The sequence below is a fragment of the Myotis brandtii genome, unplaced genomic scaffold, assembly GCF_000412655.1.
Source record: "Myotis brandtii unplaced genomic scaffold, ASM41265v1 scaffold26, whole genome shotgun sequence".
Taxonomy (NCBI): domain Eukaryota; kingdom Metazoa; phylum Chordata; class Mammalia; order Chiroptera; family Vespertilionidae; genus Myotis; species Myotis brandtii.
In genome coordinates, this window is record NW_005359880.1 from 170701 (window position 1) to 186693 (window position 15993).

Consider the following 15993-nt stretch of genomic DNA (forward strand, 5'->3'; position numbering starts at 1 on the left):
CCCCCGCCTAGGCTTCCCCGTGGGCGGCCCGGGATCCCCGCCCCACCTCCCAGCCCTTTGTTCCCTCCCAGGGGCTTTGTGCAGCTCCTCCGCCCGGTGCCCCTGCGCCCCTGGCGTCCTACTCCTTTCTCCGCTCCGCCTCTCTGTCCTTTGTCTTCTTCCAAAACCTCGCTGGCCCTTCTCCTTCTCCTGAGGATCCCACTAAACTTTGCCAGCCTACCCCGGGGCTGCTCCCGGGGCGTCACCTCCGCGTCTGCTACTCCAGCCCCTGCCACTCGTGCCCACTTTGGGCTACGTTTTTGTTTTGTTGTTCTTTTTTTAAAACAAAGTTACTGAGGTGGTATTAAACAAACAAACGCAAACAAAAAGGCGTTTTTTAAATAGGAGGGGACTTTCCATGGAAAACACCATGGTGAATTGGGGCACCGCGGGATAATTGCGGCCCTTCGCTGGTTTGTCATTATTTCCTCTGCTCCTATGGAGTGCCGGGGGGGTGGCAGACGAACAAGGCCAAAAAGGAGCCAGTGATCGGCCTCACCTGCCTGAACCAGGCTGCCTGCCCGCCACTCATTCATTACAGCGCTTAAGTACTTAGCGCTGTGCTGGGTGTTGTGCTGGGCTCTAGGAATAAAAAAAAAATAAAAAAATTAAATTACAGAGGCCAAAGCTCCTCATAAATGCAGACACGTAATGTAACTATCATTTATTGAGCACTTACTAAGTGCTAAATACTCTTACCTGCATTATCTTATGTAATCCTCACCACTTTGCTACCAGGTAGATAAAAGATTGACCCTCTAATTACAGTTAACGAATGCAAGAGCCAGCCTTTAAACCCAGGCACCAAACAAGACTAATAAAGTGGTGCAATGTATTGAGTGCCTGTGATGTGTCAGGCAGGGTTCTAAACAGTTGGTGTATTCATTTGCTTCATCTTCCCAGCCACCAGGGAGGTGTAGGTGGGGTTGTTATCAGGAATAGAGAGGAGGATAGGGAGGGGCAAAGATGAATTGACTTGACTCAGGGCCTTGTCCTAACAACTGCAGAGCCACAGCCAAGCCAAAGCCGGGCAGAATATAAATGGGAATAGTGGGAGGAGGTGTTTTTTCCTACTTGGAGGAGAGTGATGGTACACACTGTGCCTGGTTTATAGAAGAAGCTCAGAGGGTACCTCAAAGCCGGGCAGAATATAAATGGGTATAGTGGGAGGAGGTGTTTTTTCACTGTGCCTGGTTTATAGAAGAAGCTCAGAGGGTACCCAGAAAATGTTTTCAAATGGAGATAAAACTCTTTAGTATTTTGGTTGGAATTTTCCTGAATAAATACTTCGAATTGCCTGCTCTTTATGGGACCAACTTCCCCCTATGAGAACATGTTTCTTGGAGCAGTTAAAAAAGTTAGAGTTCCAAAGTGGTTGAAAAAACATTGCTAGATAGGAGCTGAGTTTGCTTTTCAGTTCTTTTAGGACCATTTGTTAGGCAAGGTTTTCAACTTAGTCATCTATAAAATGGGGTGAATAATAACTCTACCATCTGTTCTTGTGATATGTGGGTACTTTGGGGGCCTAGGCAGAAAGGTGTTGTTGGAAGATCATTACTTGTAAATTAGGATGACTTCATGCATCCTGCTCTGAAGGTTGTTCCTGATGTGCTAAGATCGGACAGGAACAGATTTTCAGGGTCAGAGCCTTCTCTAAATTTCTCCAGCCAGAAACAGCTCCTGTCACCACTTACCAGAGTCTTGCATTAGTTGGTTGTATGCACTCTGCCTGCCACACTAGATTATGTGCTCCTCGACTCAAGCACTGTCCTCTCATTTTTGCTTCTGAGTTTGAGACTGCGTACAGCACATGCTGATCAAATCAAACTAATGGGCTGCCAGGTTAAGGTTGAGATGAAAGGGGATGGCTTTAGTTTTGTTGCTGTTCTTTTCTTCTCTGAGGTTGAAAACGAACATCATGCGCAGACATGGAAAGCAAAGGCTTGAAGGCCTCTGGGGAAGAGATGGGGCAGGGGAATGGGGGAACTGGAGGAAGAATCTGCTGACAGCCCAGGAGACAGGGAATGTGGAAACTCAGGTTGAATTAGGGAGATGAGCCAGAAATAAGACAAGGATGAGCCTTCAGAAGCGGGGAGCGAGCCGGGAACTTGAGCTCCATGGGAAATAGCAGAGAGAGAAAATAACTTCTTTTTGATATGTCAAAAATGTGATAGTTAAAGGGAAGAGCATGCCTTGAAGAGTGCCCTAGTATATGCCTGGCCAAGTGATTTAAAGTTGGGGCCTCCATTTCTTTTTAACGGGGAAAATGATGTACCCCGTCTCCTCCCTGACACATTTTGGTAGGAATTGCATAAGGATGCGTATAGAAGCATTCAGGTATTCAGTGAGAAGCACAACACAAATGCCGTGAGAGCTTCCTGGAGAAGAAAGAGTGCTGGATTTAGGCTCGAGGACTTGAGAGCATGTACAGCATCCGTGTCTTTCTGTGTAAAATGAGGATGGTAACGCCTGTCTTCCATGTCATGGACCTGCTAGGAAAAGAACATATTCCAGTTAGGACCCTTCTAGAAAACTTGTTTCAGTGATTGACATTCAGTGCTTGCTACTCTCTCACACAGATGGGTTCCTACCAAGCCTACAAGTTGTAAGCTGCTTCCCTTGCTGAACAATCAGCGGGCTCCATAAAACAGAAGTGTGACTTGTTTAGAGAACCACACTCAGTGTTCCGACCCGACAACCCCAGGTCTGACACTCGTAAACCTCTACAAACCATTTTTTTTTAAAATGTTAAGATCTAGACAAGTTCTCTAACCTGGATAAGTTGCCTCCCTGGTTCTTACTTTTAAGCTTGAGAAAGGCCCTGGGTTCCCAGCCACTTGCCTTTCCTTTGGTGTCTGTCCCCTGCCATCCCCTCCCTCCCGCCCATGATTGGCCAGCTGCTCCCCACATCTTTGCTGCCTGGAAGTCAAGCACAAAGGAAAGAGATCCCCCTCCCTGCCCCCGCCTTTTAAGGCCTTTATTGCTAATTATAAGAGAGAACGTAGTAGGGCAGCATAGAAAGTTTACGCTGAGACTTACACAGGACTCAAAATGTACTTAAGTTCATACTCCTTTTTTGTGCTGCCTCATTCCTAGCCATAGGAAAAAAATGGCCCCTGCTTTTATTTCTGAGGGTTGGGGCTCATCCCCTCTTTGAACTGCCTTTAGCAAAGGCCTATGCTGTCTTCCACCGCGACACCTTTATGCTTGTGGTACCCGCCCCTTTGCAAGTGTGGAGTTTTCATTTTTTAGAGATCTCCAGACAGGGTAATAACAAGTTCACTTGGCCTCGGCTCTGTCCAGGAGAGACTAATTGCACAGCAAATCCCAGGCCATAATGAGGAATTGTTGAAAGAACACTGTCTTTAATCCTTTCTTTGGCATCAGCCACTTGCTATTAAAAAGGTAGATTGGAATCAACTAAAGATGAACAGCTTAGTTCATTTGTCTTTCTTGGCTTAAAGAAATGGGTAGGAAGGAAAAGGGTCTTAGGATAAAACACTGAAGTTATTGAGTTGTTTTATAAGGCTTTGTTTTTCTTTGACCATGAAATTGGCCCTAGGGGACTTTTTAAGGGGGGGAAGTTTTGTTAAATCTCTAAGGGTAGAAGAAAAGACCACAACATTATATATGTATAAATGTAAAGTTAAAGCCATCAGGTGGATTTTAGGAAAACATCTTTTTTTCAAAACCTAATATATGCACCTGTTTTAAAACTAGTGACATTTGCATCTGCTCCCACTTTATTCATAATAGGAAAAGATTAATCTAAGACAGAGTAGAAACAAATGATTCTCAAACAAAGACTCTTGGATATATATTTGTGTTACACAACTATTGTTAAGGTTTTTTAAGTTCAGGATTATGAAGAAATGATGGGTTTCAGAAAAATGTATTTCTTTCAATATATTTTTATTGATTTTAGAGAGGAAGTGAGAGGGAGAGATAGAAACATCAATGATGAGGGAAAATCAGCTGCTTCCTGCACCCCCCCCCCCACACACACTGGGGATCAAGCCCCAAAACCTGAGCATGTGCCCTGACTGGGAATGGAACCATGACCTCCTGATTCATACTTCGACACTCAACCAAGCCAGCCAGGCAGAAAAATGTATTTTTAAAAGGTTGCTGAAAGACTGACAACCTGGGTAGTGTATATGCTCCACATACACACAGTCATATTTATAACCAAATAGTGAAGAGGGATTAGAACTTTCATTAAAAAAACAACAACAACAACCTACATTTAGGGCGAGTTAGGGTGCCTGTAAATGCTGCTTTTTAACATATTTTTAAAACTTTATTAAATTTATTGGGGTGATATTAGTTATATAGATTTCAAGTGTACAATATTATAAATATATCATCTGCAGACTGCATTGTATGTTCACCACCCGAAGTCAACTCTCCTTACATTTGAGCCCCTTTACCCTTTTCTACCTCACTCCTATCCCCCTTTCCCTCTGGTAACCACTGCATTGTTGTCTGTGCCTGTGATAAACAGATTTTTACTGGAAGTCGAGAACCAGGAGTTTTGGATGAATTTTCATGCTGGCACTTGACCACCTGTATGAACCTGAGCAAGTCAGTATCTTTTGTCAAAAAAGGAGTGGGGGTGCACAGTAGACTCATTCTCATGGGGTTCTGATGAAGATTCAGTGACTCTGGATATTTGCTGCTGTTTGGGCTGCCTTGCAGCTTGCTCACCCTTTTTTTAAAAATATATTTTATTGATTTTTTACAGAGAGGAAGGGAGAGAGATAGAGAGTTAGAAACATTGATGAGAGAGAAACATCGATCAGCTGCCTCCTGCACACCTCCTACCGGGGATGTGCCCGCAACCCAGGTACATGCCCTTGACCGGAATCGAACCTGGGACCTTTCAGTCCGCAGGCCGCTGCTCTATCCACTGAGCCAATTTGGGGGTTGAACCTCACCCTTTTTGAGGAAGGGCAGTTGGTCCTTCTCCCTGCTCCAGGCATCGAGGGTGATGGTTGTGGTATGTACACTAGGAGACTCCCAGAGATTCCTGTCTGGGACTTTAAACATTCAGGCAGCAATAGACAAGGACAGTTAATGATTTTAAGTTTATGGAGAAGAGATTCTAGGGACAGGACAGCCAGGTGTCCACGGTGGCCTTCCAGCGAGGCTGGGCGATTTGATCTCCTGGGGGATGTTCTCAGCTATCTAACCTCACTAAGTTTCTGCCTCTTACTGTGTTTCTAATCATTCCCTTTGCCAATTAAGTTAGTTCCCATCTTGATATATTGCTTTCTTCTGGTGGTATTCATCTAACACTGCACAGTTTTTAAACTATAAAAACCAGAAATTGGCAAAGAGAGTTGGCCCACTGGATCTAAGATTCAAGTAACTTCAGATAATGCCAAGTGCCTTTGTAAGTCTCTCTGCAAGATTGTTGTATGATTTATAAATGAGAGGTTGGAGCTGGGGGAGCTGGAAAGTTCTGTGCACTCAGAGCTTGTTATTCCTGGCGGTTCTGACGAGGGGGAATCTCTGGGATTAATACAGCCGTGGGTATAGTGGGATTTAGAATGCCAAAGAAGGGGCCCAGAATTTGGTAAAGATTCTGGTCCTTGTAGTGGAGAGCCCACAATGAGCCAGCATGTAGGACACTTTCCTTCTGCTTTTAACTATGTGGTGGGTAAAATGCATAGGTATTTTGTGACTGCTTGCTTTTTGTGTGCCTGCCATCTCTACAGGCACACCAGGACTAAAGCTGATAGTGAGAGTATGACTGGGTAGCAGGTGGGGTTGAGAGAGCATTGCACATGAAGAAGACTTATATTTCCTGAGCTTCTATAGAGAAGGCACTATACTTGAATCTGTTTTTTCTCATTTGATGTTACTTCCTTTATTTTAGAGAGCCTCACTGAGAGGAAGTCTTAGTAACTTGCCGGGTGTCCATGTATCAATTAGCAATTAAATGGGAGATTGGACATTGACACCCAGGCCTTTTCTATTTCAAAGCCTACCAGGTTCTTTCCATGCTATTTGTGCTATGGAATCAAGGGAGAATAAAAATAGGAAGTGGAAGAGAGAAAGACCAGAGAAAGGAATAGAGCAGCGGTTCTTAACCTGTGGGTCGCGACCCCTTTGGGGGTTGAACGACCCTTTCACAGGGTTCGCCTAAGACCATCTGAAAACACATATATAATTACATATTGTTTTTGTGATTAATCGCTATGCTTTAATTATGTTCAATTTGTAACAATGAAAATATATCCTGCATATCAGATATTTACATTATGATTCATAACAGTAGCAAAATTACAGTTATGAAGTAGCAACGAAAATAATCTTATGGTTGGGGGTCACCACAACATGAGGAACTGTATTAAAGGGTCGCAGCATTAGGAAGGTTGAGAACCACTGGACTAGAGGTTACCTGGGAAAATAAACAAGCATTAGGTTCCAGAGATAGATTATTGAGACATCAAGGGACAAGGAGTCATAAAATTGCAAGAATGGAATAGACCTTAAAGGAATAAAGCTCATCACCCTCTCCAAGTGATCACCCCTTTATCAAAATGGTTACCCAACTTCTTCCTGCAACAGTGATGGGGGATTAGATGGTCTGTTCTCTCTGTGGACAGCTCCGGCTAGTAGAAACATATTCTCTATGAACCCCAGGATTCCCTCTGGCTCCAAGTTCGCCTACCTACCAGTAACAACCTCTTAGTAACTAAAAATGATAATTAGTACTTTGAATTGATAAAGCTAGGCAGCAACGTGGTCATGAAAACAAAGTGTTTTGGTTTGAATCCCAGTTCCTCTACTTCCTAGCTGGGGCCTTGGACAAGTCCCATGCAATCAATCCTCTAAGCCCTGGATTCCTCATTCATACATGGTGGCCACCTCACGTTGCTATGAGGATCCAATGAGAGAAAGCCTTTGGCATGGTCACTGGCACACAGTGAGTTTTATAAAGTTTTATAAGGTTACAGATTGCTATTACTTTCCATACCTCCCTCCGGTAGGAATTATCACTCCCATTTTCCAGATCTTGAAAACTGATGGAACTTCCTGAGAGTCGCAGAAGAAGCAAGTGGAAACCATGACGTTCAAGAGAAAATAATTTTAACTTTTGCTCTTTCCATCTTAACACTTCCCACCACTCCCCTACTCTGAATGGAGAAAGGCTGCTGTAGGCCAACTGGTGTCACTGAGACAAAATAAAATATCCTGCAGATTGCTGTACCTTCCTTTTTTCCTTTCTCATGAAAAAGAATTTCTTTTTGGAAATGTTATTCCATTCATTTATATTCATCAGCACTTGGGTCAGGTGTCACTTCATGCACTTGTTTTGAATAGCTAATATAAAAAGTCTCTTGGGAGAACAACTTTGTTTTTCAGTATTTGTATGCAGTAAATGTAACATGGGATATCGTTATGTTTGTTTCCACCACGTGTGTCCCAGGCTCTAACATAGAACAGTCAGGCCACATTATATGTTTTACAAGATGAGATATATTTTATGTTAGCTGGATGTTAATTTCTGGCCTGTGAATATTCTTGGACCAGTTATGCCAGAGGCACAAATTTCCACCCTTAATGTGTTCTGTTTTTCTGTTATTAATTGCTGTCATCAGACTTGAAGAGCCTGGCTCCGGGGTTCGTACCCCTGTTTCTATTGCAGACTAGTTTATCTTGAGTAAGCCTCGTTTAGCCTGTGATTGTCTATCTGCAAAATTGTTGCACTATTTCTTACCAGAATGGTTCTAAGGCAGGTTTTCTCATCCTAGACACTAATGACACTGGGTGGTGGTGGCGGAAGAGGGTCTGTCCTATGCATTATAAGATATTTAACATCTCTCATCTTTACCCACTAGATGCCAGCAACTCCCCCTTACCCCACACCAGTTGTGATACCCAAAAATGTCCAGTGTCCCCTGGGCGGGGACATAATCAACCCCCACCTGAGAAACACTGCTATGAGGTGGAACACTATTCTATATGTAAAAGGGTTGCAAGCTGAAGGTAACTACTAGACATTTCATTAAATGTCTACTTCAAGTAAAGGACTGTGCTAAGTGCTATGGAGAAAAGTAACCATGTGCAAGTTACTATCCCTGCTTCCCAGCAGTTATGGTGGGGAATGGTGATGCAAGGTAGAATCTGATAAATCTGCAAGGTTCAATTAACATATCAAAGACGAGGTGGCATTTGGCATTTGAGTTGCACTTGTAGGAATAGGGAAGGACCCCCCAACAAGGAATTAGGGCTTTATTTCTAGTCTTTTGATAGGTTGCCAGTCAGAAAATGGAAATGAGAGAAGTAGGCTTTCAATGCAGGTGACAAACTGGGAGATTGTGTGACTCACCTACAGGGGACACAGTTGTTGGGGGCAGGAATGTTAGTCTGGTGTTGCCAGATCCCCCAGTGTTTCAAAAGATGTTGAAAATGCAGATTTTTGTAAAATGTGAAATTTCCCAAATTTTTAACATTAGCTCAATTGAAAACAACAGTAACATTGTGCTGGCCAAACAAAAGACCGAATGGAGGTCAAATGAGGTTGCCAGTTTGCAGCCTCTGTTCCAGGTCATCTTTTAAGGGGTTGGGGGGAAGCTTCTCTCATTCTTTCCCTTAAAAAGCTATCAGAGGAAATGTCAAACTGGTATGTTCCTTCTTACTGTATACTATTCATTTCTACCCATGTTTTACTTTCTCCATTTAAATCTTATCTATCAAGATAAAGTTCAGATCTAAAATTATGACCTAGTTTAAGTAAAACAACGTTTTTTGGAAAACACGAGCATCCTCCACTTAAGAATTCTCCTGGGTCCTCAGCTAAAAGTGAAACTTGGAATGGCTGCCAGCAAATGCCTTTTGTAGCCTTGGAAATTTAAAGTGATTTATCACTTGCTGGTAATAACTGGAGGCCTCCATATACAAGAAAGAACTTAAAGGTAAAGAGGCCAAAAATAACAAGTATAACCATATGGCTTTTTTTCAAAAGGTGGCTATGTGACTATCTAGCTAAAAAGGACTCTTGCCAGCTTTACTGTGAATTTTCTCCTCCTCCTCCTCCTCCTCCTCCTCCTCCCCTCCTCCTTCTCCTTTTGGTAGCTTTACATAATAGTCTTTCAGTTTTAACATTGTAGGGAAGGAATTCCTCCTCCTTTTACTCCTAGGTTTTGAAAACCTGAACTATGGGGTGAGGAAGAAATGTGTTTATAGGCAACAGAGCCAGATCCCTAGTTGACCATAGGATTATTGGTTTGTACCTCAGCAGTAAACCTATGTGATAACCCCTATGTATATTCTTTCAAGTCTCCAGAGGTGGTTTAGCTTTCTGTGGTGGTATCTAAGTTCCACGTGGGACTATCTAGCTCAGTGCACACGGTCTTGTTCTTAAGGATGAAGCATAAAATTACTTGGTCAGATGCCTTGAAGAAATCAAGATGTATATTAGTTCATACAGTTTCTACTTGTTTAATAAAGTGAATGGCACATCTTGGCCTGGTTTGCCCTTCCAGAATTTTTATTTGTCCTTAGTAATTATAATTAAATAATCTATTCTATAATTATGCTGAGAAAGTTGATTAGTTCATAGGCTCTGGAGCTCATATGCTCCTCCTTGGTCATAATGGAGGTATTTCCCCCCCAGTTCTAGTTCTCTGGAGTGCTTCATTGGTATGTTGGTATCCATGTGGCTTTTGTCACATTATAGTATGGGAGGAGAACACACACTCACACACACACACACACACACACGCATGCACGCACGCACACACAGCATAGAAGGCTAAAAATTAGGGCTCTAGATTAACCTAGATAGTATGAATTCTTAGATTTTTTTTGTTTTTCTAATAAATCTTGAACTGTTATTACAAATAGTTTGTTAAATACAAACATTAACAATTTAACAATGTCTACTCCTCTGAATTGAACAGCATACTTTTAAAAATTAATTTCTTTGGGATATACTTTGGAAACTAGAATTGGGGAGCTGTGGAAGTTACAGACTTTCAGGTCATAATGAATACAGCTAGGAAATAATACAGATGCTACCCCTTCGTGTGAGAGACTGAATGTAAATCACCTTAAGAGTCTCCTCGGCCCAGATGCATTTCCAGTCTGATTGGTTTGACATTTGTCTAGGACCTTTGGAACAGAAGCTGATGCAATTAAAAACGAAAATGAGTTTCTATCCGTGCAAGTTCAGAATATCTCAAAGCATTTTTTTCTCTTCTTAAATCATTTTGACTATTGGTATTTGTGGCGGTATGGCTTCCTCATATGAAATACGCTGTTATGCAACAGCTGTAGTTGTGTTGCCTGAATGCATGCCAATTCTGTTCAGATTGAGCTGCGGGGACTGCTTGTTAGCTCCCTAGCTGGCTGGGAGAGAGGGTAATGCAAAATTAATGTCTGAAGAAAGGCCTCCTATCTGACACTGTTTGGGGATGTAGGTAGTCTGAAGTGGTGTACAGAAATTAAACTAACGTGCTAATCTTCCTACGTTAATAGAAAAGTGGCTGGGATTCCTGGTTCCAACTCTTTTGGTTTTAATTTACAAAATTGGGGAGGGCCTTGGTTCCCCCGTTTCCCTTACCTAGCTCCATCCCTGAACATAAAGCATGTATAAGCCTGGGATTTTGAGACCTTTAGGTGTTTGGAATTTAGGCTGCACTTCACAGAGGAGTGGTAGGAGAGAGTGTTGTAATAGGATTCTCACATACAGGCTACACGTATCTAAGAAAATATTTATTCAAGTAGTCTTTTTCTTAATGAGTAGCAGCTAAATTAGACTGATGCTGAACATTTTTTATTCATTCTAAGTTAAGGATAATGTAACATAGCTGCTTCATTCAGCAGTGTAGAACCAATTTTGGCTCTGCCTATCCTTTCTGTATTCTTTTTTCTCCTTCCTGGTGATTTGGCAGTGATCGGTATCCGTCTCTCTGTATTCTCATTGGAGCCGAAGCAGCTCATTTCAGCATTAAGTCCAGTGCCTAGCTCTGTGGCATCATTCTCCTGTGGTTCTAGAATACCTGCCTTGCTTATCTGCTTTATCTCTGGACTGGGAGCTTATGACTGTGTAACAGTCTATCTTGCTGTGTTTGTAACTGCAACATCCGGCCTGGTGCCTGGCACACACCGAGTGCTTAATAAATGTTTGTTAATATATGAACAAACAAAAGGTTCTGTCAGTGAGGTTGTCAACTTTGGAAAGAAGGAAGGATCAAATAACAAGCCAGATTTTCTTTGCACTGCCATGAACACTGTGGTATTCAATCCTTACAACATTCTTACACAATAGGCATCCTCATCCTTGTTTTATTTATTACGACCCCCACATGGGTCTCGGAGCTGGTTAGGAGGAGGGGTCTGGATTTGAACCCAGGTTTCATTCTCTGCTCATTGTTCTTACTGCTATACCACAGGAGGGCATTTTCTAATAGAGTAATGTTTCTCGGAAAATTTTTTCTAGAGACTTTTCTCTTCTTGAATTTAGTAGAGCAATTCTTTTTCATATTTTATAAACCCTTCTCCTGAATAAACACTGGTAGAATTCCACCATAAACAGAACCACAGAGACTTGTCAAGCAGAGCTGGAATGGGAAACAGCAAAGGAGTTAACTGGCATCAGAAAGACCTGGATTTTCATCTCGGATTCTCTACTTACTAGCAATGTGACCATGGATGTCATTTATGCCTCCGTTTTATTTTATGTAATTGGGGTTACCATTAGTACCCATTTCACATGAGATAATGGAGGTGAAGCATTTGCTATGTGTCTGAGACATAATTTCTCAAATGCTACGTGCTGTTATTAGCGCAGGGGTACATTTTATTCATGCATTCATTTAGCAAATATTTGAGTGCGTATGTGTGTGGTAGGCACTCTTGGGTCCCATTCATTTGTTAGTTATCAAAACAAAACAAAAACCCCTGTCTGCATGGAATTTACATTCAAGTTGCATCCCAGCAGCAAAGAGCTAGACAATAGACATAATAAATATTAGGAAGTAAATTACATTGTGTGTTGGAGAGTGGCTAGCGTGCTTTTAAATAAAAAAGAAATAAAGGCAGGTAAGGAGGATCAAGACAGTTTGTAAGGGCCTGGGGTGGCCTTCGAGATTGCCAGTAAATAAACAGCATATTCATGATAGGCCTCACTGAGAAAACGATATTTGAGCAAAGACTTGAAGAGGCTGAAGGAGTTTGCCATGTGGATCTCTGGGAAGAGCTGGTGGAAGAGCAAGGAGGCCAGGGTGCCAGGAGGACAGTAAGAGGGACCACTAGGGTCTTAGAGGCTATTATGAGGGTAATGGGGAGCTGGTGGGAGGTCCCCAGCAGAGGAGTGGCACCATCATCCTCACCAGGCTGCTGTCATCTGGAGGGGGAGCTGGGCAGTGTGGCTCCTTGTTCCTCTTTCTCCTATTAGCTTAACCTTTTACACTTCATATGTGTGGGGGGAAGAGTGTGTCCCACCACCCCAGGTGGCTGCCCTGCCTACGCTATGTCATTGATTGAACTTGGCAGTCCTGTGGCTGTAATGGTTGTAATTCTTGGGAAACAAAGGAAATGATTAGGTCTTAAGAGGGGAGGGAAGTAGAATCCTGTGGCAGCACAGCTTGGGATCCTCTTTGAACATGACTTGATGTCTTCCAGGCTTCCCCGGCTGACCCAGGAAACCTTTGTAGAGGATCCTGGGAGGTGTTGGTCGGTTTAGTGTTTTTAAATGTTTGTATCTTCTTACAGTGAGGAGGATCCATTATGGGGTAGGAGGAAGAGCTTAAGTGTCCTCATTTGTCAGCTCATGACCTGTGCTTAACTGCTTTCCACCCTGATAACAGAGCGGACATGCTCTCAACACACTCGGCCCTGGAAAACGTTTCTGTGCTGTGTCTCCAGTGAGAATCAATGGTTTCTAAACCTGGCTTTCAACGTCCCGGACAGTCTTCCACTGTTCTAATCATGTCTCGTTACTCTCAACCAAGTGAATCTGTAATCTACTTTTTTGAATGCATGCGGGGGAATGTGGTGATGTTAGGGAATGGTAGATGGGATGGTGAGATGGGAGTGGGTCATGATGCAAAATTTAACGGAGGATCACGTGGGATTGGAGTTCGAGGACCTGGGCTTTGTCAAAGTGGCTGTTTAACTGGGACATCTCTGAGCCTGAGTTTCCCCAGCTCTGAAAATGGATTAAGGGCACAGGTATCTTTTCTGCTTCATGGGATAAGGTAGACAGATGTCACAATGTTGGGAACAAATTTTCTGGTGAAGTTCTTGTGTAACCTTTTGTAGACAACATCAACATATCAAGCCTGAGGATTTCTCCACTGCCTCATTCCCTGCCAGTTGAAGTTTTTTACTTTATTTCAGTTATTTGCAAGCTGTTGCACTCTAGAACCCTGTAGATAATGGCCTTGACTAGACCATCAGCCTGTGCCTTCCAACCCACATTCTAACAAGACTTGTCCCCTCTGTTTAGTGGTCCTACTAATATCTTTTTTTGCCACTCACAATACCCCATCTTTCTTAATTATGTTAATTATTTGGGGTAATTTTGGAGGTAAGCATCACTTAATTGAGTTAAAGCTTTACAATTGAGGGGTTACTCATTAGCAAGAACAGTATCTTATCTTACAAACCCCTTGTTACTATTAGATAACAGACTTAATGGAAGAATTTGCTCAAAAGTCTCAAAAGAGACTCAAATAGCTTTTTGGGCCTGATTGATAAATGTTTTGCCTGCAGCAATGGAAATGTGGGAAAATTCCAGATGCTACATAATCTGGGGGCAGCAGGTTAAGGCAGCGGAACCTTTTGTTTGAGGCCTAGCCAGGAATTGCTACCCAAGAGAGTCACATCAGATATGCTAAGAAGATCCGATTTCAGGAATGGAAACATGTGGAACACCTTAGAAAAATTAGTATTCATCTGCTCTAGGCCTCAGTTTCCTTATCTCAAAAATGAAAGGATTGACTAACTCAGTAATAAGAGAGCTCATTATTATCTCTTAATACTTTAAAAAATACCTACCAAACTCTTTAAGTCTAAATTAACTCATCTGTTCCTTCCAGCAAAAAGTTATCAGTGACTGCCATTAACTGTCAATCAGATCCCCTGAGCAGCTCAGGTTAAATAATTATAATACTAAGCATAATCCCAGGGCTAACCAAAAAAATTGATGTTTTAGTATTATGACCAGCAAGTTTTAACTTTTTAAGAAAATTGCAAACAGCTCTCAATCATTGCCACCTGTTGTAAACTGACCTAAGCCAATTTGGCTGTGCACAAACTCCTAGGTGCTTTTTGGGGGGGAGGCGAGGGGTGGGTTTTGATAGCAGCCAAATTACATGAGGTGAGTGAGGTTTAGCTACTCATCCCACAACCCTGCCACCTGGTTATGACTCAGATGAGTCTGGAGACACGCTTCTGCTGCACATACACACAATGACTAACGGCCACACATCATCCAGCGGGCACAAAACCGTCCACACGGAATCACTCTGCATGCTTCCGTCTCAGCTCTCTTCTTTGAACTGCTCTGATCACCGCCTACCATGAAAACTTCACTCCTAGAGGTGACAACATTTCAGAGGAGGTTCTGTTATCCTTAATAATCAGCATCAAGCAACTGGCAATCTTGCAATCGTGACTGGTCTCGGGCCTTTTAGAGAACAAGCTGATCAAGGCTGCGCTCTTGTTCATTCAAGGATAGGGACAGCTCTAAAATATTGTGACCTATTCTTATAGCTTGGATATATCTGTCATCTCAGCGGTGAGGGCCATTTCTAACATTCATAATGCCCTTTCATAAGCCACTCATTACACACACACACACAGGCACACACACGCACACATGCATACACACACGCCCAGTCCACCTCTGATATTCACTTTGCTGCACACACGCACACATGCACACACACACGCCCAGTCCACCTCTGATATTCACTTTGCTAATTGGCAAAGGGTTGGTGTTGATTCACATGGATAATGGAAACATTTGCAGTGCCTCTTTCTGGAGTATGGGCTTCGTGATTAGAACACGAGCTGCCGCCCTCCGGGAGAGGGCTTCCTGAATATAATGCCAACTGCATTTGAGTTGTAGCTTAACCTAATTAACTCACACACGATATCACATTACCTATACTGCATTATTGCTAAGTTAATTAGGCATCTTAACACTGCCTTGGGAGCCCCATGGCGGAAACCACTGTTACTAATGGTACTCTGTAGGAGTTAGATTTTAAAATGATTTGTCAGGTTCCTTTGTTCAAAAAGCATTGCTTAACTTCCACATACTCAGAACTCTATCTCTTGTCACAGGTGGGAAATCATACACGTCAGGCACTTTATGCACATCTTTCTGCTTATTCTCTCATCTACCCTGTGAAGTGGAGACACAGCTCCATTTCATAGACAGAAAACTGAGGCGAAGGAGATGCAGTGGAGCTTTTACCTAAACGTAGGTCTGTCTCTGCAGGCGGTGCTGTCCTATCGCCCCTGCATTAGTTCCTTATGGCTGCGTAACAAATCACCACACACTCTGTGGCTTGCAACAACACCGGGTTTTTATAGTATGGTTTCTTTAGGGCAGTACTCTGGGCATGGCATGGCTGGATTCTCTGCTTTGGGTTTCATTGGACTGAAATCAAGGTGTTAGCTGGGGCTGTAATTAGCATGCCAGCTTGGGGGTCAACTTCCAAGCTCACTGGTTATAGGTAGAATTCATTTCCTTGCAGTGGTAGGATCAAAGTCCCTGCTTTCCTTCTAGCTGTCAATGGGGGACCGCTCTTGGTTCCTCCAGGCCGCCCACTACCTTGCTACACGGCTTCCGTAGGCAGTTCACACCATGAGTGTTGATTCCCTCCAGCCCAGGCAGAGTTTGTCTCTGATTGTCCCTTCTGACAGTAGCCACGGAAAAACTCTCTGCTTTTAAAGGGTTCATATGATTAGGTTAGGTCCACTGGC

The 15993-nt window shown here is 42.9% G+C and overlaps 1 protein-coding gene and 1 long non-coding RNA gene across 2 annotated transcripts in view; both read left to right on the top strand.

Annotated features, from left to right (window-relative positions):
* Nucleotides 1-7257, top strand: part of LOC106726387 — a 23004-nt gene extending 15747 nt beyond the window's left edge. The window contains exon 2 of the long non-coding RNA XR_001362454.1: nucleotides 7061-7257. This is a non-coding gene — a long non-coding RNA (uncharacterized LOC106726387). The remainder of the gene's footprint in view (nucleotides 1-7060) is intronic.
* Nucleotides 1-15993, top strand: part of CACHD1 (cache domain containing 1) — a gene marked incomplete at its 5' end in the record, with an annotated part of 228885 nt that overhangs the window by 36490 nt on the left and 176402 nt on the right. The window lies entirely within an intron of this gene.